Raw genomic sequence first — 25,526 nt, forward strand, 5'->3', positions numbered from 1 at the left:
CGCTGGAGATTAAAAAAAGGCAGTACAATTTATCTCAAGTTCCAAGTCCTAACAACCAGGAAATCAAAAGCATAACTCCTAGTCTGAGGTTGAAGGTTTGACAATTGGGAAGGAGATCAGAGAGTATTACTGGTATAAGACTTAGAGTCTGAAGGTGTGAGAACAAAAAGCTAAAATGGTATAAGACAGGAGAAAGAGGCGGTGTTCCAGTTCAACCAAGGAGAGAAAATTCATGTCCCTTTCAACTTTTTAGTTCTTTCTGAGCCTTCATGGGATGAGGTGAGGCTCACTCATGTGCATGATTACACATCTTTATGTAGTGTGCTGATTAGGCACTAAATGGTCTCTTTTGGAAACACTCTTGAGACAGATGTTTTAGTGAATTTCTTGTCATTTCTTAGCCCAGTCAATGTGACATGTAAAAGTGACCATCACATCAACCTTGACTGTCATCTTCATTAGGGCCTGTGTACGACATCAGACTCTTGCTACTGAACCTTTGTATACCTGGGTGCTCTTCCTGGAATGGCTTTCTTTCATCCTTTTGCCTAACTGTCTCTTTTGCTGGTCTAGGAGGTTTAGCTTGAATGTAATCTCCTTCAGGAAATTTCTCAGATCCAGGTGTGACTACTGTTTATTTCCCTAATATCCTGGAGTTTTACTTTGTAATGGTTTAAATTGTGCCCCATTTTCCCCAAAGATATGATTAAATCCTAATTTTTGATACTTGTGCCTATAATCTTAATTGGAAATAAAGACTTTGCAAATGCACTTAAGATCATTAGGGTGGGCTCTGATTCACTTTGACTGTTGTCTTTATAAGAAGAAAAAGATACCACATAAAGGCAGAGATATATGGCTGGATTCTTTGTGATGACAATAGAAGATATGATGTTTCTGGAAGAGAAGGACTGATGGCTATCACTAGATCTAGCAAAGAAAATATCTCCCTAGATTCTCGGAAGGAACATGGCCCTGCTGATGTCTTGATTTCAGAATTTCAACTTCAGAACTGCAAAAGAAGAAAACTTATGTTTATGCTGTTTATAACACTTTGTCACAGAGGCCCGAAGAAAGTAATATACTGTAGGAAATAGTAGTTGCTCATTAATTTATGGAAGAATAACTCCAGTGTAAAAAAGTGAACTAAAATGTCATATTTCTAGCTAAGTACCTGACATGCAGGAGGCCTTGGTGAAAGTAATTTATCTTTTACTTCACAACTCTAATAGGCCAAAATTTTCTGAAAGGCAAGGAATTAACCTTTTTTCCTGCTTATGTCCCTTCTACTTAGCTGGAACTGTCCAATAGAGAACACTGGGGCTGCCCAATCACCCACATGTATGTATTCCTTGGGCATTTAGAGTTAGGGTCATGTACTGGATACCGGTCAGCATGGTTAAAACAAAACTAATGTTAGCCAGATGAGTCTGCTTTGTCCTCTAGGGGCTTCTTCCCAAGCCGTGGCAAGTTCGGGTGCCCCAAAACAAAAACTGAGTAGCTACAGATAGCGGATGGTGACCCAAACTGCATAGCACTCTACAGGCATGAGCAATAAACTTTCACTCTGTTAGCCATTAAGCCTTGGAGGGTTATTTACGACTGCAGCAGAGCCTAGCCTATTTTAGCTAGTATACAGAGCAATGTGGACACATGGGAGTTGCTGAGAAGTGTCTGTTGGTTGCTAATTAAATCATCACAACAAATAAAGATATCAGAGAGTCTTGACTGAATAAAGGCTGTTTGAGGAATACAAGCATCTTTGTGTTTCCTCTTGGCACTCTTTGCTTGTTTTAAAAAGTGTCTAGGGCTTGAATGTTTTGATTGAGGAGAAGCTTCCTAGCCAAGGCAGCTGCCATGGTGAGGATGTCTCACCATAACACTGAGGACTGGTTCACATGCATAAACTTCAAAAGAAATTTGTTCATTGGGACCAAACCTAATTGAATGTACCTGCTTTGTTTTCATGTTTCCTCAGCAGGTGAAAGAGGTATAATATTTATATCATAAAGCATGTTTTTGTAAGAAATAATTTTTATGCAGCAGCTCTTGCCATAAAATCAGTAGGGATAGTTAATTAGGACACTAAAATCTAAGTACGGCAATTATCTGGAAGGAAAGTAAATGTCTAGTAAGCTAGAAAGCAGAGCATCATCAATAAAAGACACAAATTGAAAGGCCATTCTCTAGTAATACAATTAAAATTTCACAATGCAAACAGAACAGTCATTTGTTACCGAAACGTGCATCTAAAGCTTTATTTGCACAAAGGCATACATTCCCAGAACATTTGGGTGAAAGTACCAGTGACTACTTGGTGAGTTGGGTTCACCTGACTTCATTGTGCATCAGCTGTCCCTGGAATGACAAAGGGTACTTGTTGGCCATAGTGGTTCATTAACACCCAGAGGTGTCATCAGTGTTCATTGTTATCATTGACTCATGAAGGGCAAGTATGAGCACACCTAAGAGTTCTCTTGATGAGAACTAAGACTGTAGTGATGATCAGCAGTGTAACTATACTGTTTTCTCACCCACCTAGGTGGCTGACCCTTCTGCAACCTTTCCTCTCTCCTTACATCTTAAGTACCTCCTGCACAAGCTCTCACTCAACAATGCTTTTTCTTTCATTGTGGAAACAAACGCAATGGCAAGAGAATGTCTCCCACTCCCCTAATCATAATTTTTCTTCTAACATCTCCCCACCTCTGCTCAGCCATTGGAAATGCTTTTCTTTCACTGGGAGCCATGCATTTCTCAAATATACTTGCTTGCCTGCATTACTATTTTTAGGGAGAGTATTCTTAGATTTTAGTGAGACTTAGTCCTCAACATATTTAAGAATTCCTCAAAATTACTTTAAAGGGTCCCTCATATCAGGGATTTACTTCAATATGAGAGAACTCGCTACTCAGTAGAATGTCCACCTAGGTGGCTGATGAGTCATTCGTGTAGAGCAAGAACCCAAAACTTCATTTGTGGAAACCCAAATATTCAAGACATTGAAATTCGTAGGCACAGCTGGGATAGGATCCTGGAATTTTATGTTCTAAGCAAACATCCCTGGAAATCCTGATGTAGCTGTTCCATACAGAACACTTTGGAGCTTTGTGTTTGCAAATACACTGTATCCTCCACATTTTCATCAACTGAGACCATTTCATTATTGAAGACAATGGTTCCTAAAGCTGCCTAAGAACTAGAAGCACCTTGTGAGCTGGTAGCTAGTCGTGTTGGTAAGGCTTTAAAACACAGATGCTCTACTGAGAAGTAAAGATCTCTACTCTGAAATAAAAGATATACTCCCAATGAAACTGTTTAATATGTGTTGATAATAAGATGCTGTACTTTTTACCATTGTCTATACCTACAATGTTATTGTACACTTAAAATGATAGACTTTTGACTGTTGCTGAAGGACTCTACCATTTTAATAACACAGGGGAAAACAGTGTGGTGGGGGAGAGGAGAATGGAGAGAATGGAAGGGGAAGTTCCTGAGCCTATGGGACTGTATCATGAAAAAATGAAAACTAAAATAAAATCTATTTGAAGACCACTTAGAACTGTGGTGAGAAAGGGTCAGGAAGATACATACTCTCAAGTGTCCCCTAATGTTGTTCTACACAAATTCATGATTATAACCACTGAAGTAGAAACCAGGACCCAGGGAAGCCATTCTCAGATCATTTCACATGAGGAATCTTCCCTAGTGGAACTGGTCCCAGGATGAAAGGGAAGTTAAATATTACATTCGTGCTTCACTGAGAAAAATTTCCATTTTATTAATGTTTAAACTTCTCAAAATATGAGCAAAAATTTGAAACCTGCTAATGTTTCACTTTACAAATGTCAGTGAAGGCAGATACACCATGGACTGATTTTCAAAATGAAACATTAGCCATGCAAAGGCCAAACTGAGATTCATACTAGGACTTCCTTTTGTATTATCATAGCTCCAAGCAACAGTTTGATTAAAATGAAAATGACTCAATTAAGAAACACAGCAAAATCCCAGGAGGAATAATAGTGCCAGGAACTTCTCAGAACAGTATGTTCTCCAAACAACAAATAAGAACACTTCAAATGCATCGTTAATGCTCAAAATTATCTCTAGTTATAGACAGCGTCTTCAGTAATTACTTTTGCTTAACTACTAATACTTTCCGAATTGTATAGAGAAGCTAAACAGAATATCCAATAGTAAAGAAAAATCAAACCCAAACGCATTATGTAACAAAGGACTAGCTAAAACTAAATCCCCAAGAAAGAAGACACTAGGTCCAATTGATTTGTGAGACACTAGGTCCAATTGATTAAACACTCATTCGGTGCTTCTGAACTGTGTGCTTCAAAAGAAATCAAACATAACCTTGTCATGATATCCACTTTATAGGATGTGTTTAGTAAGTTCTCTTCCTAGCACCTTAAGAAAATGTCGTCTTTTGCTAAGTCTGATGAGCATCAAAACTCCCAGATGGCTTTCGATTAGACTTTATGACTGCTGGCCAGGCCCCAAACTATACAAGGTCTCAAAACCAACAAAAAGCAAATATTATTCTAACCACCCCTCTAGGAAGACAGAGACCTTTCAAGACATGGCAAAGTTAAGGTACATATTTTCCTTCTTAGAAAACAGCTCTAGCATTGGTGAGGAAAGGGTTAAACAGTTTCAGAGTATCACAAGTCCCTGGGAAACATGACATGAACTACCTGGACAGACAGAAATATAAGCCATAAAGACAAGTCAAATGCTTAGATTTCTAGATTGGTTTTAAAGAGTATCTCACCTGAAGGGAAAATATCAAGAACCTCTCTGTGTTTCTTCACCTCTAGCCCTTATTTTTCATTCAACCCCTTCGTTTGACTTATTATCTACCCTATCTGGGATTTTAGACTCTTTCTTACTTCCTTGACTTTACATAAACTAATCTCTTTTCTCATCAGCATTACCCCAATCCTGCTGAGTCATAATCAGACTGTATCAAGGTTTCCATACCATCCTTATGTACATTAACGTCCGAGAAACACTGGCTTAAGATACATAATTTAGTTCTCCTTTGCTTCACGGTGCACATGGAAAGCCTAAAATTGCAAATTAAGGGGGCTGGCATTATGGCTTATCAGGCTAATTTTCTGCCTGCAATGCCAGGATCTCATATGGGTACCTATCCAAGTCCCAGCTATTCCACCTCCAATCCATCTCCCTGCCTGGGTATGACCTAGGAAAGCAGCAGATGATGTGTCAGGACCTTGGGCCCCAGATACCACACAGGAGACCTGGAGGAAGTGCCTGGCTCCCAGCTCCTGGCTTCACATCAGCTCCGCTCTGGCTGTTACAGGCATTTTGGAAGTGAACCAGTGGACAGAAGATCTATCTCTCTCGTGTGCGTGTGCTCTCTCCTTTTCTCTGACTCTCAGGTAAAAATAAACAAATCTTCTTTAAGAAATTGTACATTAGTCTGTGGCTAATTCAATAAACAACATGGAGTCATGGAAGAGCAAGAGCATGGAAATGAAACATCACATGCTTAATATTTGTTAATTTTGACAATAATGGTTTATTAAGTTGACATTTCTAAACTGCTTTGTCTTGGGAAAGAATTTGAGTAAAAGATTGATACAGTATTTTAAAAAAATCACTCACTTAAAATCTTTTCTCTGAGAACAGAATACAGATATGTGAATGTTTATGTTCTTCTTAAGCCAATACCTACCGTCCTGCCAGAGGAAGTATCCTCACAATAAAGTGTTAATCATTTTCAACCATAACCTGAGGAGGTCATAATAGTTACTTTTTCTGACATATTTGTGATCTATCCCTGTGAGTCATCCTTCTTAGCAAAACAGAAATTGGATCCAGAGCAATGGAATTGTACAGAAATAGCTCATGCTTCAGCTTCCCAGATCCTCACTCAGCGTTGACTTGTTTTTGAAAATCAAACTCTCCTATGAGTTTTGACTCTAGAAAATCTAGATCTATATTACAGACCATTTGACCTTCATCTGCTGAACTAACCACTGAATTCAGCAAATAAAAGGCAAACCAACAAATAGCAAACACCAACAGATGGCTACATGAACAGTGTGAAAAAACATTTAAACGCAAGGATTTGAAGTACCAGAAGACAAAGTAAGAACTAGAGAAGAAGAAGGTATAGTATAAGAGCCTCTCCAATGTCAAATTAGTAACTGTAATTGCTGTTTAAATACCAAACTATGCATGTTTTCCTAGTTCCCCAGCAAGAATACAAAGTAGATATCATTTGGTAGTCCTAGTCAAACACACTGAACTCCAGAGTTTATCTAACTTTTTCCAAATCATAGACCTACTAAGAGCAGAATAAGGATGCCTATGGTTTGGATATTTCTCCTCATAAACACAGGAGTTTAGTCTAAGAGGAGGGACCCTTAAATGCAACAATGATATTTAGATGGGGCTCTGGGAAGATATTACATTGTACTAGGGCATTAGGGTGGAGCCACTGTGATTTGTTCCTACTTGCTTTACATGGAGAGATATAAATACAGAGACACAACTGTGTGTGCCTTGTTTCCTGTCTCATGATGCTCTATGCTTCCTTCAGACTCTGCCAGCAAGCATGCCATCACCAGAGGTCAAACAAATTGGAGCCCTCCTGTTTTGGGATTGTGGACTTCCAGAATCATAACCGTATTATGGCTTATGATTCTGGTTACTTAGTTGTAGTGACAAAAAGATGCCTGATATAAAGATATTATCCCAGGTTCTACTTTCTCTGGAGCCATGACCTGGCTACTCGACCTGTTTGTGTAAATGATCCTCTTCCATTTTTCCATTTGTTCAGTTACCTCACGTTCAAAGTGAACGAGTTCTTGGGCCTCCTCAGTCATCATTCCCAATGGATCATGGATCCCAATGTTCAATGATCATGAAAGATAGGAAACAAGTACTACTGCACATTTCAGAGGCCTTGGGAACTTCTGTGACTTTGAAATATATGTTCTACTTGTACTAATTAGCTGAAAAGAACACATGAGAAGTCTGACTCTGATCACTCTGAGGAACATACATTTAGGTGCTCAATAACAACACAAAGAACTTCAAGTGTGCTGCAAAAAAACAGCAATCACTACCCTGAGAGCCAGATAGTTACTGACCCTTCTAACTCCGGCCTGTCCAATCTTTCTTGACCAGCATCAGTTTGGACTTTTGAATCTGATCTTTCCTACCCTCTCAAATTTGAACTCTTCAGCAGGTCCCTGCTGTGACTGTTTTGTTTCAGAATCTTCATTTCCACATTCGATCTTCCACACTTCATTTTTCTAATCCACTTCATTTTCCACACTTCAACTGGAAATCTTCTTTAAAAATTAAATCTTCAAAACATATTTTCTTGTGACAAATTTTGTTTTCACACCTCTACTACCTGTGTTGCTTATTACATGAAGCTCAAACTTTTAAATGGCACATGAAAACTTCCTGGTCTGGCTCCAATAGCTACCTCTCTTCTTTGCACCTCTTCACCCTCACTGAAATCTCTATGAAGAACGGTTTTGGAAGAAAGGTTTTATTCGTTTCTTTCCTATTAACTAATGAAATTCTATTCCTTTTGCTATGATTTTACCAGCTTTAAAGAAAAATAATCACTTTCTTGTTTTTCACCTTAGAGTGTAACCTCCTTGAAAGTAAGAACTAGTGTTTTTTACTTTTTGTATCCTTGTCTTTAACTGGTATTCCTTAATGTGGACAGACTCGTTAGAAATCTCTGGGTCACATTGTTTTCATACTTGTATCTACCCATTTTGAAATTAAGTTTAATCATACTCCAAGCCTTTTTGTGTTTTTGTGACTTTCCAGGCTTGGCCACAAATTCTTAGGGCTCCTGTCTGAAATGTGACAGACGATCTTAACATTTCTTTGATCAGCAAGAGCCTCTTGAACCAACTTTATCATTTCTTCCATGAGTGTTTATGATCTAAACCTTGTATTTTCTGCAGACGAGGAGCATTTTCTTTTGAGAAATATTAAAACTATTTCCCAAGAATGAATTTGACACCTCTTCCTCTCACGGTGGCTGTAGAAATCCTGGGCAAGCTATCACAGTGTGTGTCTCAGATACTGGTTTCCAGAGCATGGTTCCTGTACCAGCAACAACATAATTCCTTGAAAATTGAGAAAAACACAAATTTTTTGGCCCTGTCTCTTTCATACAGGATCAGGAACGCTAAAAATGGGACTCCATAAAGTATTTCATTTGATCTTAGCCAAAAGGCCAAGAAATGATTTGCAAAATGTTTCAGCAAGCCCTTGGGGTAAGTCTGATATAAGCTGAGTTTTGAATACCAATCACTCACTGGAAGAAGTTGAAATCAGGCTTTCTGAATTCAAATCCTAGTTTTGTCCCTATGCCCTGTGTACTTTCTGACCCCTGTCGGGCTTCAGCTCACATCCTATTGACCTGCACCTTGACCCCTGCCTTTATGGGACAATTATCTTGACCTCTCTTTTCCTCCACTGTGCTCAAATCTTCTCCCTGATTTGACATCACCATAAGGAACACCTTGTAAGAACTTATTCAACATTCTGATTAGCACGCAAACCTGCAGTGGCAGCAAGTTCACCACTTTTGGGACATACAAGAGTCCTTTCTTTTAGTCCTTGAGGACAATTCTGTGGTTACTTCTCAGTTTAGGGTGATGGATGCCTTTGCCCACTCAGTGGTCATGTCAATTACACGGTGTGGGCTAACATCCTGGAATTACCTTTTTCACTCTTCCCAAACCTCTATTCTATGACTTGTGCTCATTTCCTGAAATAAATCACAGTGTTTGAAAGATATCTGACTAAGATATCAACCATCTTTCACTCCTCCAAACAAGCCTTAAACTCCTGAAATGGAGTGAGTATATTAGAATTGTGTTTATCTGACAAAATATTTAGTGTGATAAGGGAAGTAAAATGGGAAGCAGAATTTATGATGAGTTAAGTAGCAATAAAATTAGGGTAACCAATTTTGCCTAGTGGTTTTTTTACACTTGATCTTAGCCAAAAGGCTGAGAAGCGATGCCTAGTGGATCTTTCTTCATTTGACTCTATTTCTGCTTCTTGTATTGACAAAAAACCTGAAGTCTACAGATAGCATGTTTTTCTTTCGAAGAGGGAATTGACTTTGAGAGAAAATTCTGTTTTTGTTTTTTCACACTCTAAGGGGAATTAAAGTTCAAATGGAAGTATCATAGTGTCTGGAAATGGAATTAAAATTTTGGTCATTTAAAGTGGCTGAACGAATTTCTGCAGGTATAAATTCTCCTGCTTTATCAATAAACTTGGGATACTCTGACTTATCTATCAAAGTTGCCCTGAGCTGTAAGTACGCTCAAGATTCAGTGTCAATAATTGCTGGTTCTTTCACACATTTGAAAATACATTTTCTCTCTGTTACTTATCATCTTCACCTAGCTCAAGACCTCTTCATCTCTTCCAGTCATCTCTTTCTGGACTTCTACAGCACCTTTCTGGTTTTTTCTTTGCTGCACATTGTACATTCCTATAAGACTTTCTAGAAACTCAGCTGTACTATTACAGCCTTTGATAACCTGGTCCCAATCTCATGTATAACCTTATTTTACACCACTTCTTGTTCCATTTTTTCCATGTATTTCCTCTTACCAAATGCTTAAAATGTATGTTCATCTCCCCAAGGTTTCCCTGTGTTTCTTCCAGACTCTTTTGTTTCAGATCATTCTCTTCTCAACTTCCTTCATCTGGAATGTTCTATTTCTTCTCAAACACCAAATCTTTTGTTTTGCAATTATTACATTACCTAATGACTCAAGCACAATTTTAGAGACTGGGGACAGTGTGAAAGAACAATGACAAGAACCCAATGGCAGTATTTGAATTAAGAAATGATTACTCAACAAAGAGAAACATTCTAAAGAATTCTGGCCAATCTGCAAAACACTCTAGCAATCATTCATTCTATTTCTACCCAACTCAGCTTGTTTCTCATTAGTGCTTCGTCACTGCCTCCTTGGGTGAAATATTTAATGTGTGTCTCAGGAAGTGAATTTATGGTTATTGAAATCTTAAGTCCAAATATTTACGATTTCCTATATTTTTATTTATAATTTATCATCTTCAAAAATAACTTCAATTATTTTATAATAAAAGGGAATACATATTCCTACATGGATTTTTAAGATCAATGAGAAAAAGAGATCATATATCACAGGGAAGAGGGTCTCAAGTGTCCAAGAACGTCCCCCAGCCCATGGCAGTTCAGATCATCACCCTGAACCAATTGCCACTTCTGGAAAACTGGCATGATTTAGCCTTAACCAGGCATACTCTCCATACTTGACCTCTTAATTCAGCTGGAAAATTAATGGGGAAAGATGAAAAAATAGAGAATTAAAGCAAGGACAGGGGAAACAAAGCTAGATATAACTCACACAAAAGGAAAAATATTGAGATTGCAGAAGACTTAAGTGTTCTTCTTGAAACGATTTTGTAGAAGTTAATCATAAGAATACATTTTATAAAGAAAAAAGAATCCATTTTATAAAAACTAATAATGGACACTGTCTTCAATAAAGTCTACAGAAAATACTGTCTATGACCATTTCTTGTAATAAAACTACAGTTAAAATATATAGCAATATGTTTTTAGTTTAAAAGAGATATTTTTATAGGAATACATCCAGAAAAAAGTACATTACACTAACACATTAGAAGGTGTTCTTTGCGGATAGAAAATCAGGACAACAGTACTAAAAGACTTTTTGAGGAATGGGAAGGCTGGTGAGAACAAGACACAGCAAATTTGAGAGTTGTTCAGTGATTGGGGGAGCCATCTGAAAATAAAAACAAATTCACTTCATAGGCTAACAAAAAGTTTACAAACAAGCCCTAAAATCACCCAGAATCAACAATATGACCAATGTGTTCCTCCCCCCACCACCAAATTTTTATCCTGAAAACTGCAGGATGCACCTATTGGGTAATTTTTCCCTCTAGCCTCTTCATATTCAGTTGCACTCAATTTCATGAATGAAGATGGGAGTTGGAGAAGAGTCATGCAGAGAAATTCTGCCCCAAATGCACCCACTTGTGAAGACGATTTCCAGCACTCAAAAGCTGAAAAGTGCTTGTTTCTCAGGAACGACTGATATTGAGTTTGGAGTCTGGTTTTTAGAGGGAATCAATGCTAACAGAGTTTTCTCTTAGAGAGGAACTTAGTTGGAGAACTCTCTTTTTCAAGCCTGACAAATAGCAGATCATTAACAACGGAAATAGTGCTAAAGAAAGGTATTTTGTGATGAAAATATAAGGACGTTGCAATTGAAAAAAAAAACATGGAGTAGTTATGTTTTGTTTTCCTAGTGAAGCCCTATTTTACTTCTGGACTCAATGTATTTTTTGGTAAGGTTTATTTATTTTTATTGGAAAGACCAATATACAGAGAGGAGAGACAGAAAGGAAGATCTTCTGTATGCTAGTTTATTCTGCAAGCAGCTGCAACGGCTAGAGCTGGGCCAATCCGAAGCCAGGAGCCAGGAGCTTCCTCCAGGTCTCCCACACGGGTGCAGGGTCCCAAGGCTTTGGGACCATCCTCGACTGCTTTCCCAGGCCACAAACATGGAGCTGGATGGGAATTGGGGCTGCCGGGATTAGAACTGGCACCCACATGGGATTGTGGTGTGTTCAAGGCAAGGAGTTTAACCAATAGGCTATCGCGCTAGGCCTGACTCAATGTATTTAACATTAAAATAAAAGGCTTGCATTCACTTTTAAGACCTAACTATTATGACATAATTGCTTATAAATTATTTATGAGTGTAGCATGCGCAGTATAATTGTTTATGGGGAGAGTCTGCACATTCATGTGACCATGTTACAGCATTACATCTTATCCTGTAGTGGCTCTCAGGCTAAAATTCAAAGTGTTTGGACTTGGCTCATAATACTTCAAGATCAGGGCTCAGTGCAATGGTTCAAGTAGCTAATCTTCCACCTCCAAGTACCAGGATCCCATAGGGTGCTGGTTCGTGATCTGATTGCCCCACTTCCCATCCAGATCCCTCAAGTATGGCCTGGGAAACAAAGCTTACACCCAAGTGGGAGACCTAGAAGAAGCTTCTGGCTTCAGATGGGCTCAGTTCCAGCCATTGCAGCCATTTGGGGAGTGAACCAGTGGATACAAGATCTTTTTGGTTCTCCTCCCTGAAAATCTGCCTTTCCAGTAAAAATAAATACATCCCCCCTCCCCCCCTAAAGAAGGACTATGTGATCAGAATCTGGCTTATGCCTGCATCTCATCTCTTGCCAGTAACTTTTTGTGGTTTATCCTTAATAAATAGTCAGGCATCCTGTACTATAATTCTCATCTATATTCCCGCAAACCTGCTGCTCTTTTCCCTGGCATGGTCTGCATGCTTCTTGCCCTGGCTTTCGCTGACCCATCCTTTAGCTCCCAGGTCATTTATACAAGACTAAGCGATAAAGCTCATGGAAAATGGAATTAAAGATAAGCATATTTTGGCACTATAAAAAAAGCAAGTGAAACTCATCCATGTAGAGTTTCTTATAAAAGTTCTTATAAGATGCATGTTACTGAAAAAACTGCTTTCAAAAGTATTTTACACCAGAATAAAACCATCCTTCAGTTCTATTTTTCAAAAAACTTTCTAAATGAAACTCAAAAGAGAAATAATGCTACTACTTGTAAGACATGTGGAATAATCATTTAAGATTAATAAAAATTATTAAAATAAAACTAATTTTTACATAGCATCAACTACATCTTTCAAGAGCTTAATATGTCCAGGAACTACTAAGAACTTGACTGACATCACCTCATTTAATTTTCACACCAAATTTATGAGGTCGTATTATTACTCTCATTTTTAAAACAGAGGCTCCAAAAAGTGTCTTGTTCAAAGCTATTCTCTCGTAAAAGATTTTTTTGATCTCTTAAATCTCAAATTTGCTGCCCATCTGATAGATTCCCAAAGCACTAATGATTATTAACATACGAGTTTGTGATACCCACGGTGTTCCATAACGGAGTCTTGCTTACTATGATATTTTCAAAGCCAAGCATAGTACATGGTACACAGTAGACAATAAATACTGGTTAAACAATTTAGCTAACTGATAGATATCATCACAAAAATTGCCTCTGAGCACCAGTGTGTCCTATTCGGTTTTTTTTTTTTTTTTTTTTTTTTTTTGGGAGGGGGTGGTCCGTATCACTTTGCTCTAGTGCTCCTGTTTGTTTTGTAGACACTTGTTAACTTTTCAGCTGTTCAGCATCTGAAATTCTTTGAGACTCAGTGGAAGGCAGAGTACTCCAGCATTAATGAAGGAAACCAAAATCTTTTAAGTATGTCCGTCTGTTCAAAAGTGGCAGTTCACTGTGTAATACTGAAAGTAGAAGATGTGGTGATGATGCCAATTCTGCTGTTTTCCAAATCGTTATCTTTGTCATATTTCATCCTGAGTGGTGAATGGAAGTTAGGAAGAGTCACATATAGGAGTCTCTCACAACATACACATTATCCTGCGTTCTCCCATGAATAGGATAATCTGAAAACTTGAAAATTAAGCTCCTCTTGCTTCTTTGGAGTGGTCCTAGGAGCTTGGGCATATGTCCCAATTTGGCAAAGATTTCAAATAGATCAACCTGAGTTGTAAGTTAATTGTCCTTAGTTAGACATATTCTTTTTGGACAATTTTTATTATCTTGCAATTGAATTGTAATTAGATCTTCATTTTTAAAAACAATAGTGTGGTCCTATTCTACAATGGTTGGTCATTAGAAGACCCCAGGGATGCACAATCTGCCAAGTCAAGAGAGAAGTTAGCAATCTCTGACTAAAATTCAAACTTTACTCACTACTTTCGTATTTCAGAGATGAGTGTAATGCAGAAGGGTATTCTGGTTATATTTTCAGAATCCACTGCTCACAAAGCATCATTTTCTTATGTACTGCTATGTAAATATTCACTTAGGATTCTACCACTGGCACTTGCTTTTTGTTATGGTATTGGAGCCAAAGGAATTTTGTGAATAAGAAGATAGTTATGACAAGATTGCTCATGACTGTGTCGTAGATCTGACATTTTCTTAGGATTGCTTCTGGCTTCCAACTTCAGCACAATTTTCCAAATGAAACTAGGCAGGATATCATCAGATGGGCAAACTAAAAATATTTTAACATACTCAGAGAAATGCCGATCCTATATCATGTTTTGTAGGCAGGAGGGTAGGGGGTCATAGGCAGGGCTGTCTCAGTGAACACTTAAAACTCTGGACAGCCCAAATCTGTATTCTGTAGAAATGGAATTAATTTCTTATCTGGGAAGAGGCTCTGAATAAAAGTCATCCTGACTACAATTTTATAAATTACCTAAAGTGAGACAAATGTGGCCTTTGTGGCACTACACTTTCCAAGTCCAACAGAATAAAAAGCCCAGAATCCAGATGTGCTGCCTACAATGTTAAATAGCTAGATGACATGCATCAGCTGTCTTTTTGATAGACTTATGGCCTCTGATCTTTATCCAGATGTTTGCCAGCACTAAGATCCAGCCGGCAAGTCTTATTACAATCTTCCTTCTTCTCAAACAATGCTGCAAATGCTAGCAATGGAGAAAGACATCAGGAATGGGAATAGCCATGGCAAACTGCTACACTCGTGTGCTTCCAAACCTTCAGAGGGTGCTGATCGTCCACTTGTGGCACCGCTTTTCAGGTTGAGAAGGCCTGGGAAGTCAGACTTTACCAAGCTTCATCACCACAGTCACTAACTGCTTGGTGACACATAACTGCCATTTGAAGGTTTCAGAGGCAGAACTATTTACAAGTGCTACTAAAATACATAAAATACATTTAAAAAATATGTATGGTTTGTACTTTCCTGTAATTTATAGAATCAGAAATTCCCTGGTTGATGAATATGCACCTAAAACAAGTTCCTAGTATGATTTTTAGGCACACCAGAGATTGAAGAATCATGCATATTTGAGAATCCGAGTACTCTGTAGCTGAATGAGAACATCCATTCAAGTGTTCAACAGTCTTCAAACAATTTTGGTTAAATCACCCACTATCCAAGTAGGCCCTCTCGCTGGTATATGTTATGTCTGATTTATTTCCAGGCTTCCTACCTAGTTTCTTATTTCTGCACAGTTGCTAGAACGTAGAATCTTAAAATGTCAGAGACAGAAGGGCCTTTGAGATCAACTCTCTTGACAAATAGGTATTAAGAGTCCAGTGTTGCTATGAGGGCTCAGTTTAGGGACTTCTCTTGTGGTTTAGTTTGTCAATCCAGTGCATGTGTTACTAGCATTTCATTATGGAAATTACTGATGCTCCACTTAGGGTCCAGCACTCTGCTAACATACAGGGAAATGCAGCAGGGGATGATCCAAGTCTGTGGGCCCCTACCACTTACACAGGAGACCCAGATGGAATTCCTGATTACTGCCTTCGGCCTGGCTTAGCCTTGGCCATTGCAGTCATTTGGAGAGTGAACCAAATGACGGAAGGTATCTTTCACTTAATCTAACTTTCCATCTCTCTCTCTCTCTTTCAAATAAACAAAATAAATCTTTAGAAAAAGAAAAAAAGATTTTCTTATGAAAACCTGAAGTCATGTCATTCAGGGACAACTCCATTTAAAGTAAGCCATAGATGTTTATCTTCTTTCGGGCAATTTCTTCTCTTTCTGATTAGTTTCTCTGAGTGCAGGTCCTGTATACTATAATCTGGTGTATTTAATGCAGCCATGCACATCACAGTTTCCTGACACATCACTATTTAATATAGAAAAGAAGATGAGAATAAAGTGGGGAAGAGGAAGCCACCTGCAAAGCAACATGGAGATGAACTCCTGACCCTGTTCTCTGAGAAAAATAGAGACTTGAACTACAATGTCAAATGAAAGATATCCAGTACAGCAAATGAGCACTTATTGAATGCCTTCTTTATTTGACACACTATCTTACCAACTGGCCAAATTATTTCCATCCATATAAAGCTATGTCCATTTTATAAGTGAGAAATTAAGACTTGGTTAGCCAGACTAGTTACGCAGATCACAGAGCAAGTATTCAAATTTATTTCTGTCTGGCTTTGAAACTTGATTTCTTTCTACTTCCTCATACTGCCCTTCTTGCTGTGATTTTTTTCTCATCCAATAGACTATTGCCTACCTGAGAGATTACAAGGTTAACACTTCATTCGTTTTTATACAACTAGAACATTGTACAGTGGCTTGCCTATTGTAGAAAGAACAGACAATAGATATGTGTGGAATAAAATCAGCAAAATGACCTAGTAGTATCTTAATTCATATATGAGTGGTAATTGAGTAATGGAGGGGTTTCAGGAAATGTTAGTAAATTATATCTGACACTAGCACACGCTTCAAAATTGTTCTTTATGAATAATTTCCCTCCTCTTAGTATCAAAGGAAGGAAGAAAGTTGCTCTGGTTCCTAAACTGTATTAACAGTAACAAAGGCTGACAAGGGGTGGACTCCGGATGCTGATCGTTCATTGTCCATCTTCCCCATCACCTGGCTTAGAACTGAGGGTGACACAGAGTGAAGCTTGCTGTCCCAGTCTTGCCTCCATGACTTCTCTTCTGCATTGCCATGCCTGTTTCTGGTAGTACATGTCTCTTTCCTTTTTACTTAGCTTGGCTTTTACGTATCTGTTTACCACTGACTCTCTAAACTGCCACTTTCAAAGGAAGCTTCCTGTTCTGTGTGATGTTAGACAATGAGTTTTAGTAAGTCCTTAAGAACTGTTGTTTATATTCTTTCTAGGGTTGCCAAGTATTAAATAATTGTTCAAAAGTAAATGGCAAAGTGCTATCTCATTGTTTTGTTCTCTGCTGTTCTTGTCAAGGTTCAAATCATAAAACATCGTGTTTTGATCTTCGCAGGGATATCTCACCAGCGTGGGGTTACTGAGTGGGCAGAAACACTTGCTTTCCTGCTCAGTATCCTGGCCACTGCTCAATCCTAGCCCAGTTGGAACTCTGCAGTTTGAACCTTTGAAATTCCAAAGCTGATTGAAGCTACTGAGCCAACACAAAAAGGCAAAGGGCCTTTGTGCTTCAGCAAGGAAATGCTCTAGTTCTTTCGCACTTTTTTAATACAGCGGGGCCCAGGAGCCCTGATGTCCCTGGTACACAGAGGGTGGTTATAAGGAACAAAGATAGCTTGACTCTTTAGGGTCAGCCTCTCTTCCCAGGGACTTTTAAAATGGATGCTCTTCTAGCCCTGGAGAGGTTTGGTACTCACTCAGATTTCATAGCTGTAGATTTGGATGTCAGAACACAGAATGAGAATCAACCGCCTTGTGTGTTGTGGATATTTTAGTGTAGGAACTCTCATTTATCATAATCCCGACTCACTTGTGCTTACTTAGGTTACCTAACTGGCCCTGTATCAACTGATTTAGTGATATCAGTTACTTTGTAAATTACAGTATTAGGAGTATATGCTATTTATTATTTTTGTTATAGTTGGGTCCACTTTAAATACTTCATATCATTGAAAAAAAATAAATACTTCATATCATTGATATGAATCCAAGTGTCATATACTGATTCTAGTATCAGGAAATGTAATCAGTAACTTGAATGAAGAAATAAGGTTCTTCTCTGTTGAAATAATTTGAAGAAATACAAGTTTAAGTCCAGGACCCAAATCTCAAGTTCTGTTGTGACGTATTGTGACTTATTGTGGTATCAGCAAGTCCTAAGGAAACTTTAATATCTGATTCATCAACTTCTTAAATAAGCTATTTGTTGCCCACAGTGATTATCGAACATGATTTACATGTGTAAGCTATATTCCACTGCTCATTAATTCAAAGGCTCCTAATTTGTAGAACCAATGCCATAAATTGTGGTCCAATATTTGGGCCTATAATAAAAGAATGCAATTTAAAAGATGATTCTGATACCACTATGAAGCATCTGGCACTAATCATGCTCTAATTTTAGATCTAGACCTACCTAAAGTATCCTATAATTTATTATATCAGAACACTCAAAAAGTTAGTTTTATGCAGAGAAAATGGAACTCAAGTAAAAGTTACTTTCATCACTTCATCTGATTACAAAGCTGAGATCTATGCCTATGCAAACACGTTACAGATACAATAAAGAGAGTGAGTAGCAATGAGAGACAGACTTGACTGGGTGCCAGGGTAAGCAAATATGGGAGAAGTGACTCTCATGATTAGAAGGAAAAGGAAAGGAAGAATAATTTCTTTTCAGGATGTTTTTATCCTCTGGTTAGTTGTTTTATGGATATTGATGATTCCTTAGCTGTATTCTATAAAAGAACTGTGTTTTTATTATTACTTCAATTGAAACCAACAAGAAGATAGGATTTGATGGTCAATCCGGGAAACATGAATTTATGGAAACATATCTGAGTCTAGATTTTGGCTATAGTCTGTATTCCTTTAAGTGATTTCTTCCTTCCCTTGGATTAACATAACAACCACATTAGCTTTGAAGAAGCAAAATTCAGGCCAAAACAATACCCTGGGTTTTATTGTAAAAGGCAAGAGAAAATTTGGCATGACAAACGAGAACTTACAAGTTAGTCAACTATTTTCAGTTATTTTAAAACAGCAAAGGATTTTCTTTGGTCCAGAGAAAAGAAAACTTAACTTGTTTTAACTTTCATTTATCCCTCGACAGGTTCAATAGATTTTATCTTATCCAGTTTCCTTCTAATACATTGCTGCTGAGAAGCAATATGCATCCAAGTCAGAGAAATCTGGAATTGAATCGAAATCATGTAGCATACAGCAATATGGCCTTGACCAAATCACAATATCTCTAAACCTCAACTTCCTCACCCATGAAATAGGGAAAATATTGCCTACTTTAGGATTTGCATGTGGAATCAGTACCAAAATATATATCATAATAGCAGTTTCTAATGTCTGCCAGATTGCTGCCCCAAAATTGATATCATGTATATTTCCATTGTCTCTGAAAACGATCAGAGGAAAAGCTATTTTCATATTTGTTTAGTTACTCTTTTTTTAAAAAGATTTATTTATTTTTATTGGAAAGGCAGATATAGAGAGGAGAGACAGAGAGGAAGATCTTCCGTCCAATGATTCACTCCCCAAGTGACCCCAACGGCTGGTGCTGCACCAATCCAAAGCCAGGAGCCAGGAACTTTCTCCAGGTCTCCCACATGGATGCAGGGTTCCAAGGTTTGGGGCCATCCCCGACTGCTTTCCCAGGCCACAAGCATGGAGCTGGATGGGAAGTGGAGCTGCCGGGATTAGAACTGGCACCCATATGGGATCCTGGAGCATTCAAGGCGAGGACTTTAGCCATTAGTCCAATGTGCCAGGCCCTGTTTAGTTACTCTTATTGTACAGAGACCAAATAATTTATAAAAAATGGTTTCTACTGAGTCTAATGAACTATATCATGAAAAATAAAAATTAAAAGTAAAAAAATGAAAAATGATTTCTCCATTGAAGGTATTGGTTTGTATTCATTTAAGGTATGGTATTACTTTGCAAAAAATGAAAGGAGTTAGGAAGAAATGTGAGCAAATTATTCTCAGGCTCCTATGTCTTAGAATCTTATTATGTTCTAGTGACATCCAAATATTTCAAACATAGATTTACAGCAATGCCATGTGGATATGGATGCCTGGTTATGAAAGGCATCACATCACATCATGAGAACAGGTATTTTTATGTCATTTTAAATTCTTATTTTTATTAGAGATTTATTTGAAAGGCAGAGTTAGAGAGGAGACACACGCACATGCACACACAGATAGAAAGCAAGAGAGCGAGAGAGAGAGATGTCCATCTACTGGGTCACTCCCCAGATGACTGCAATGACTGGTTTGCCAGGATGAAGCCAGGAAACAGAAGCTTTCTCTGGCCCTCCCACATGGGTGTAGGGGCCTAGAGACTTAGGCTATCTTCAGATGTCTTCCCAGGTACATTAGCAGGGAGCTATGTCAGATGTAGAGCAGCACCCATAGGGAATGCCTGTGCTATAAGTCACTGCTTAATCCACTATACCACAGAGCCAGCTCCTAAATTTGGAATCTTAAACATTTACTATGTGTTCAACATAGTTTATAGCTACCATTTTACTATATTTATTATATATGCCATTTCTTTTTATTCTTAACATAGCCATATGGGATAGATATTACCCCAATATTTTTACTTGAAGGATTAATGCAGAAACTTCTGTGGATTTATGATCAAGGTTTACATTATCAAATATGCAGAAGACTGATAACAATGCTTTGATAGCAGTCTAGTTCAGCAGAACTGTCAATCTATGGTATCAGCAAATAGATATATAATCTTTCTCTTTTTTACTTCAAAATGGCTGATTATATAAATTAATCATTTAAATAACTATACATGCAAACATGCTCTTACAAGTTTTAGATCACATCTTTGTGATTTATAACTAAATTAAAAAATCTGAATTTAGAGATAATAACCAATTTATCTGGTCCTTATTTTAAATATCTTTAGATGGTGGGACCCTTTGGAAGTGTTCAGTGATTGCAATGCCAGGACCTACTCAGTATATCTGACAATTCAGGCAGAGCCTTGAGGTACTAAGCCCTAAAGGGATCATTATCACCTCAAAAATTCTCCCTTATCATGAACCTGCCAAATTAAATAGCTAACATCATCTTGTTTCTGTAGTTCTTTTATTCTCCCTCTCCTCTCTCTATAATGAATCATATGTATACACCATTGTAATAGAAATAACCTCAAAGCATTTTTCTTCAGAGTTGGTTTAGAATAACTGCAAGCCAAATGACAGGTACATGTTTGGTTGTTAATCATGTTTCCCCCACTGATCTGAAGCAGAAGCCTTGTATTCTTCAGTCTCAAAATGTTGATTTCCCTCACATGGTTCTCTCCATTTCAATGGATGCTTTGGACCAGCTAAATCTCTGTTGCGGGAACTGTCTTGTGCAATGTAGGCTATTTATCCATGACTCAGCCCTCTACCAACTACATGTTACAGGAAACTCACCCTCCCCCAGGTTAGGGTCCACACATTGCCTAATGTTCCCTGAAGAGTCAAAAATATTTCCAGCTGGCTTATACTATTCTACTGTCATGCACAGACAATATTTTACTTCTTTTTGTACATGGACAATAATCTGGAAGTGTAATTATCAGGTTTATCATCACCATTATCATAATTAGCAATAAGTTTTTTTCTCATTAGGTTAAATTTACCAGCTCAGCCTTTTCAATGTTTGTAATTTGCTTATTGTTTATTTGTGAGGCAGACAGAGGCAAGAGAGAGAAAAAGAGCAACCCTGTAGTTCACTCTCAACTTCAGTGAACCAAGATGGCTAAAGCTTGGAGCTTAAAACTCACTCCAGGCCTCCCATAAGGGTGGCAAGGACTCAGCCACTTCAGCCATCCTATTCAGCTGCCTCTCAATTACACATTTGTAGGAAGCTAGACTCAGGGATACAGGACTCAAACCAAGCACTCTGAGATGTGGGCATTTCTACAAGTGATTTTATTATGCCAAGCATCTGCCCTCTGTTCTCATGTTAAAAGACTATATTTATTCATTACTAAGAAAAATATGAAAATATAGATGGCAACTTTTGGTAAAGCATTTAGCTATTTAACAACAAAGACAATCTACATTATTATTTGTGAATTAAACTTTAAGTCCAGCCAGTACTACTATTTGTGTGTTACTTTTCAGAATAAGATTATGACACATACACTACTTAATAACCTTATTAAATTAAAATATATTACAAATAATTGTCCATCCACAGCATAATTGTGAGTATCATAGCATTCACTGTATAGCTTTACGACTGGAGAGTCAGTCATTCATCTAACACATACTTGCAGACCTTGTCTTAGATTCTGTATTACATGCTAGAAATAAAACAACAAAGACAGGTTGGAACAAATTACCTTCCTGAAGTGAGAAAGCCATGGCGCTTAACATCAAGGCAAGTCTTGGCAGACAAAGGGTGGATCAAGGCAATAAGGACAGAGAAGCAGAGAGTAGCTGATGGCAAAGATAAGCTTTTGTCCTATTGATCTAAGCATCTATCTCTATTTTACTTAATAGATAATTGAAGAATTTCAATTTTTAGTCTGTGCTTGCATATCCTCAATCATTTGTATTCTTTGTTGGGTAACTTTCCTGTGGCTTTTCTTCCCTCCCTAATTCTTCAAGTTGTGCAACTGTTTATATGTTCTCCTAATGGATCTGTGTCTACAACAAACGCCCTCTGATCCTGTCGCAAATCACCCACTAGGTGAAACTGATCATTTAAAAAAATTTTTTTTTAGTACAACCTGACACAAACTGACAGCAAGTATTCTGGATTAAGAGTCTTTCGTGTTACAGTCTCTGTTTCAAGTCTAACTACAGCCCATCCTCTCCTGATGCTGGGAATCAATTCATTTCTTTTCTTTCCCTCAGGCCTGCTGGCAGAAGGAACCTTAGAAAAAAGTCAGCTAATGTAATTATCATTCCTTTCCCTATAATCCTTCAGAGCTTCTTTGTTGAGATGGTAAGCAAAGACTTCCCTGAGTAAGTTTCTGAGAGTGATGGAAGCAGACAAGCAGGGCATTTGTTATTTTTATCATTTGGCTCTGTAATGCAGGTATGTTACCAATGGCAGACATGGAACTGTATACTTATTTACTGGGAGCAAGTACTGGATTCTCAGAGGTGGCATTTCCCCTTTGCTGGGTATTCATTTCTAGTCTGGCACCACACATGCTGGCAGCTCTGAGTGGGTACATTCTAAGACAGTTTCAGTAGATCACACTACCCTGTGCTTACCCCTATACGTTTTTTGCTTTAAAATAAGTTGCCTAATCTGTGCAACCTTGTGTGATCAGAGGATCACACATTCTGAGAGTCTGCAGGTAACAACGTTGGCAGATGGCCTACATATAAAAACAGAAAGATTCATATCGAGAAAAAAACATCAGCTCCTAAGAAAATGAAACTTAATCTCTCTCATTCAGCACCATATTAAGGATCCTGATGAGTGCAATATGGCCAGAAGAAGAAATAAAGACATTCAAATTTGAATGGAACAAAAAAAGCATTTATAGAAGAAATTTACCTATGCAGAAATTTCTGAAGGATCTATAAACAACAAGATGAAAATTAAGAAGTGAGTTTAGAATGGATACATAAACTCTGATAATTATTTAACAATGAGGTCAAAACATATTTACAAAATAAATAAAAAAACAATAAAATAAAAAAAATATGCAGCATCATTTGAATGTGAGTTTTCTTTTGCCATTGTTTTAAAAGGAATGAAGTGCACAATAACACTATGTTGTTTGACATGAACATGCCTATTATTGTCTTGTTTCATGTGATAGCACAAATTCTTTCCTTTTTTTCTCTTTCAATTAATCATGCAGGTTTCTGACATCAGTTCACCTTTATACCGGTTCACTATTTAAACTGAAAGCTTCATTTATTTGTAATCCAAATAAGCATAGATGAAAGTGCTACAATTTGGACACCACATAATCATAGCCACAACTTCAAATGTAATCATCCCTAAATATTTATTTATTTATTTATTTATTTATTATTTATATTTGAATATCAGATTTATGGAAAGAGAGAGGAAAAGACATAGAGATCTCTCATTGTTGGCTCACTTACCAGATGGCTGCAATGGCTAGAGTTGGGTCAGACTGAAGTCAGATACCAAGAGCCTCTGGTCATCCACATGGCAACAGCTCAAGCACACGGGCCCACTCATGTCATTCTTCCCAGGCAATTAGCAGAGAGCTGGATCTGAAATGGAGCAACCAGAACAAGAAACAGTCCTTATTATAGGTGGCAGTTTTACCCATTATGCCAAACTCTAGCCCCCAAATGCAATCTTTTACACCCAAATGTTGTGGCAGTACCAAGTTTATGTTATCACCAAAGTGATCTAGAATACATTTATATTAATTAATTTGAAAAGATTTTCATAAAAGTATTTAAATATCATAAAGATCTTTCATAAAAATTTGGGAAATATCCAGTTTTGAGAAATATTGGTAAATATCATGCATTTGATAATTGATCCTATTGAGTCTGATAGTCTCTCCTGTATTGTGACTTAAACATTAGAGTTAGGAATTTAAATGCTCAGTGAACACTTATTTTTGAAAGTTGATTGATTTATTGATTTTGCTTATGCAAAAAATGCGCATGTGCACACACACACACACACACACACACACACACACATCTCCTATTCCCTGGATTTCTCAGATGTCTGCAATTGACAGGGCCAGACCAAAATCAGGAGCTAGGAACTCAATCCACATCTCCCACATTGGTGGCTGGAACTCACCTCTGTGAGTCAATACCTACCATCTCCTAAGACATGCATTTGCAGGAAGCTGGAACTGGGAACTAGAAACAGGGAATAGAGCTGGGACTCAAACTCTAGCATTTTAATATAAGATGCAGGGATTCCAAGCTGTGTTGTAACCACTACACCAAATGGTAACCACAAACCCAAATATTGTTTCTTATGCACTAACACACAGTGGGTGCTTATCTGATACTTGTGAATTAAGTGTTGGTCAAGCTCCTCTTCGGTGGACAGCATGCTTTTGATTACCTAAAAGCCTAAGTTTCAAGTTTTGTTTTACCTACAATTGTGAAAATAGAGACTTTCGTATTTCCATAGAGTTCAGATGCTCAAGTGAATATTATTATCTAAATACCAAGGATTGAATGTTTTTATGTGCAGCATAGGACTAGGAGCTTGGTTCATTTAATTCTACTACAGCCTGATAAGGAAGAGTATGTGTGTTGTTATCTTTACTTGTAGTGCTCAGGAAAGTACAAAAGCACTGAACCTTAGAGGTCAGCAACTGACCTAACATGTGATAGACAGAGTTGAGGTCTGAACTCAGACAGATTGGCCATGAACCAGAGTGCTTTGAATCCCCGCCTAATGCTCAAGACAATCCCGGGATGTCCTTGATCCATGTACTCCCTGAGTTGCACAATCTGCCCTCCAGGTGATTACTCTGCTTTGAATGCCTGTTACATAAACATGTTCCCAAGTACACATCATCTTGAACACATGAGGGTCTATAAGAAAATTTTCCCTCCAAGGTGTTTCAGTAGGTTTATTTGTACTTTGGCACTCATGATCTGTATTTTTTATGACTTGATTTTGGTAGCTGTGGCATGCCATTAATGGAAACCAATATGCTTACTTATGGAAAATGTCTTAGTAATAAAAACTTACTATTCCTCCTTAAAGCACCCAAGGAAAGGAACTGCTTTCCCTTCATTCTGTACATTCCAGATGGAGACAGAGTAGACTCACAGGCCATCTGCATTTCATTAGACAGTGTCCTGCATTGATATGCTAGTGGCAGAAATGTTTTAGGGAATTAGTCTTAATGGAAAAAGCCTTAGTTTGGAGTCAGGAGTTCTAGTTTCTCTCTCACTTCTGTCATTAACT

General features: G+C 37.9%; 1 long non-coding RNA gene across 1 annotated transcript in view; it reads right to left on the reverse strand.

Annotated features, from left to right (window-relative positions):
- The window catches only part of LOC131481670 (uncharacterized), a 114,622-nt gene that overhangs the window by 25,924 nt on the left and 63,172 nt on the right, over positions 1 to 25,526 (reverse strand). Inside the window, exon 3 of the long non-coding RNA XR_009246495.1 lies at positions 23,711 to 23,845. This is a non-coding gene — a long non-coding RNA (uncharacterized LOC131481670). The remainder of the gene's footprint in view (positions 1 to 23,710; positions 23,846 to 25,526) is intronic.

Source organism: Ochotona princeps, chromosome 13 (assembly GCF_030435755.1).
Source record: "Ochotona princeps isolate mOchPri1 chromosome 13, mOchPri1.hap1, whole genome shotgun sequence".
NCBI classification, from domain to species: domain Eukaryota; kingdom Metazoa; phylum Chordata; class Mammalia; order Lagomorpha; family Ochotonidae; genus Ochotona; species Ochotona princeps.